Source organism: Teleopsis dalmanni, chromosome 1, assembly GCF_002237135.1.
Source record: "Teleopsis dalmanni isolate 2A chromosome 1, ASM223713v2, whole genome shotgun sequence".
Taxonomy (NCBI): domain Eukaryota; kingdom Metazoa; phylum Arthropoda; class Insecta; order Diptera; family Diopsidae; genus Teleopsis; species Teleopsis dalmanni.
In genome coordinates this window covers 234579743-234584391 of record NC_051846.1, presented here as the reverse complement: position 1 = coordinate 234584391, position 4649 = coordinate 234579743, and the positions used below count along the sequence as shown (strand labels likewise).

At 27.1% G+C, this 4649-nt stretch overlaps 1 pseudogene; it reads left to right on the top strand.

Moving 5' to 3' along the window:
- LOC119672722 overlaps nucleotides 1-4649 on the top strand; it is a 510988-nt pseudogene that overhangs the window by 68972 nt on the left and 437367 nt on the right.

Below are 4649 nucleotides of genomic sequence, written 5' to 3'. Positions count from 1 at the left end.
TTATACTATTTTTTATTAATATAATAATTTGTTACCGGGCTAATTGGTCAAATTTTAATATAAATAAAAAGACACTAATTTATTATTTATATTTAAAAATCGTTATATTTTATTTCCGATATTTCGACTATCTTCGATAGTCATCTTCAGGGAAAACTACACAAAATATAGGATGTTCACATTTTTATAGCGGATTATAAAGAAAAATCATACAATAAATACAATAATAATGATGACAACAAGAGAAAAAACAACAATAAAAATACAAAAGAAAAATTAAAATTATAAAAAAAATTTATAAAAAAAACAAAAAAAGCTTTACAAACATCCTGTGTCATTTGTTTATAATATTCCTATAAGCCTGAGCACAGTTGTCCGTATCAGTTTTATAATTAAGTCTTATATTATTGGACACTTGAAGTATTGAGAGCATTTCTAGAAAGTACCTCTTATTATGGTTCCTTTCTTCATATAAAATTTTTGCCTTATCAAAATCAGGTTCATGTTTATGCTCCATACAATGCACAGCCAATGCTGTATTGGCTTCAGCACCACTTTTATTTTTTAAACTGTGTTTATGTCCAGCCATCCTTGTCCTAAGCTTATTTTTAGTCGTACCTATATATATTTTGTTACATACATTGTACCCGTCACCTTTACAATTCAGCTGGTACACTACATTAGATTTGTCTTTATTATTAATTTTAGTTTTCGTATTGCTATATAATTTAGCTATTGTGTTTGTTGCCTTATGAGTAATTTTATAACGTTCCTTGTCATATATACTAGAATTCATTATTTGGTTTGACAATTTCGGAACATAATCAATGGATTTATATATTTTTTTGTCATTATTATTGTTAGGTTGGAGCTTTTTAAAGGTCTTATTAAGCATCATATTAATAATCCTTACGGGGAAGTCATTCTTTATTAAAATATCACGCACTATGTTCTTTTGTTCATTATGGAAAATTTTGTCACTCAGTACTAGAACTCTTCTAATAAAATTGGATGCTGTATTTAAAATCACGTGTTTAGGATGATTGGAATTGTAGTTAATTAATCTTCCTGACGCTGAAGACTTTTTATACCATTGAAAGTGAATTTGGTTATTATGTCTAATTAATTCAACATCTAAATAAGGAAGCCTGTTATTCTTTTCTTCTTCTATGGTGAATTTTAAATTTGTGTGAAAAGAATTCAAAATTTGAAGTATTTGAGTTATTTTATTTTTGCGTATTATCGCGAAGATATCATCTACATACTTCGTTAATAATCTTGGTTTATATTCATGGTCATCCATACACTTTTCCAATAATTCTTCCATCACGATGTCTGCTATAATGGGTGATAACGGTGAGCCCATTGGCATGCCTTTACGTTGTTTATAAATTTTGTTGTCTAGCATGAAGTAATTATTTTCTTTAAGACAGAAATTTAAAATTTCGAAGAAAAGTGATTTAGTAATCTTAGTAAATGTCCTAATTATATTCCACTTCTTTTCCAAAATTTTAATGGCTAGTTCAACCGGTATATTCGGAAATAAGGATACTACATCAAAGGATACCATTATTTCATCATCGAATATATATGAATTACTGACCTTATTTTTGAAATCAATTGAGTCTTTAACATTATAAACCGAATGTATGGTCAGATTTTTTAAAATTGACGCTATATATCGACACAATTCGTATGATGGTGAGTTAACTGAAGAGCAAATAGGCCTAAGTGGCATATTTTCCTTATGTAATTTAGGTAACCCATATATTCTAGGTGGGTTGGCTATATATGTACATAATTTAAGTTTTTCTGTTTTATTTATTATTTGATTATCAAAAAGTTTTGTGACTATTGTATTATTTTTAGTTTGTAACGTTGAAGTTGGATCTCTTCTGAGTATTCGGTATGTCATAATATCATTTACTATATTTTTAATTTCTTTGTCATAATGTTCTTTTTTTATAGCAACTGTTTTGTTGCCTTTATCAGATTTAATATATCACAGAAGCATATTCTTCTTAAACAAAATAATAAAAATATCACGGTAACAGAAAATATAATTCAAAATTTAGTGTGCCAAAATGATTATATTAACTTTATTTACAATGAACAAATCCTTTACAATAAATTAATAACAAAAAAATCTAATTCATTGGATCAAAAATTTGAAAAATTAAAACTTAAATTAATAAAATCGCTTGACATAAACATAAAAGAAGACTGGTTTATAAACAAAACTGATATAGAATTCCCAGCTGATGTGCAATGGCTTCTCTCTCTCGGTTCTAATTTCTCCCTACCTCTTTCTAAAAAAAGCTTTCCACTTCTTAAGTATTTAACAGATGGAGAAGACTGCATTAATACTTTAGAAAATAAAGAAGAGCAAGAAATAGCGAGAACACAACTTATCGGTATGGTTGAAAGGTATAAAAGACAAATAACACATTCTCCTATGGAAAAATACATATTGCGCACAGTGGAACAAGCGAAAAAATTTTTAAAACTGAATAAAAACATTTTAATACTTAAATCTGATAAAGGCAACAAAACAGTTGCTATAAAAAAAGAACATTATGACAAAGAAATTAAAAATATAGTAAATGATATTATGACATACCGAATACTCAGAAGAGATCCAACTTCAACGTTACAAACTAAAAATAATACAATAGTCACAAAACTTTTTGATAATCAAATAATAAACAAAACAGAAAAACTAAAATTATGTACATATACAGCCAACCCACCTAGAATATATGGGTTACCTAAATTACATAAGGAAAATATGCCACTTAGGCCTATTTGCTCTTCAGTTAACTCACCATCATACGAATTGTGTCGATATATAGCGTCAATTTTAAAAAATCTGACCATACATTCGGTTTATAATGTTAAAGACTCAATTGATTTCAAAAATAAGGTCAGTAATTCATATATATTCGATTATGAAATAATGGTATCCTTTGATGTAGTATCCTTATTTCCGAATATACCGGTTGAACTAGCCATTAAAATTTTGGAAAAGAAGTGGAATATAATTAAGACATTCACTAAGATTACTAAATCACTTTTCTTCGAAATTTTAAATTTCTGTCTTAAAGAAAATAATTACTTCATGCTAGACAACAAAATTTATAAACAACGTAAAGGCATGCCAATGGGCTCACCGTTATCACCCATTATAGCAGACATCGTGATGGAAGAATTATTGGAAAAGTGTATGGATGACCATGAATATAAACCAAGATTATTAACGAAGTATGTAGATGATATCTTCGCGATAATACGCAAAAATAAAATAACTCAAATACTTCAAATTTCGAATTCTTTTCACACAAATTTAAAATTCACCATAGAAGAAGAAAAGAATAACAGGCTTCCTTATTTAGATGTTGAATTAATTAGACATAATAACCAAATTCACTTTTAATGGTATAAAAAGTCTTCAGCGTCAGGAAGATTAATTAACTATAATTCCAATCATCCTAAACACGTGATTTTAAATACAGCATCCAATTTTATTAGAAGAGTTCTAGTACTGAGTGACAAAATTTTCCATAATGAACAAAAGAACATAGTGCGTGATATTTTAATAAAGAATGACTTCCCCGTAAGGATTATTAATATGATGCTTAATAAGACCTTTAAAAAGCTCCAACCTAACAATAATAATGACAAAAAAATATATAAATCCATTGATTATGTTCCGAAATTGTCAAACCAAATAATGAATTCTAGTATACATATATGACAAGGAACGTTATAAAATTACTCATAAGGCAACAAACACAATAGCTAAATTATATAGCAATACGAAAACTAAAATTAATAATAAAGACAAATCTAATGTAGTGTACCAGCTGAATTGTAAAGGTGACGGGTACAATGTATGTAACAAAATATATATAAGTACGACTAAAAATAAGCTTAGGACAAGGATGGCTGGACATAAACACAGTTTAAAACATAAAAGTGGTGCTGAAGCCAATACAGCATTGGCTGTGCATTGTATGGAGCATAAACATGAACCTGATTTTGATAAGGCAAAAATTTTATATGAAGAAAGGAACCATAATAAGAGGTACTTTCTAGAAATGCTCTCAATACTTCAAGTGCCCAATAATATAAGACTTAATTATAAAACTGATACGGACAACTGTGCTCAGGCTTATAGGAATATTATAAACAAATGACACAGGATGTTTGTAAAGCTTTTTTGTTTTTTTTTTATAAATTTTTTTTATAATTTTAATTTTTCTTTTGTATTTTTATTGTTGTTTTTTCTCTTGTTGTCATCATTATTATTGTATTTATTGTATGATTTTTCTTTATAATCCGCTATAAAAATGTGAACATCCTATATTTTGTGCAGTTTTCCCTGAAGATGACTATCGAAGATAGTCGAAATATCGGAAATAAAATATAAACGATTTTTAAATATAAATAATAAATTAATGTCTTTTTATTTATATTAAAATTTGACCAATTAGCCCGGTAACAAATTATTATAATAATAAGTTTTGGTCACAAATATAAGTATTTTTTTTTACCATAAAATTAAATTTATCTAAATTTAATGAAATTAATTTTTAAAATAAATATTTATCAGCTGAAGTATATTCCAAAACTATTTCAGCATTTACTTA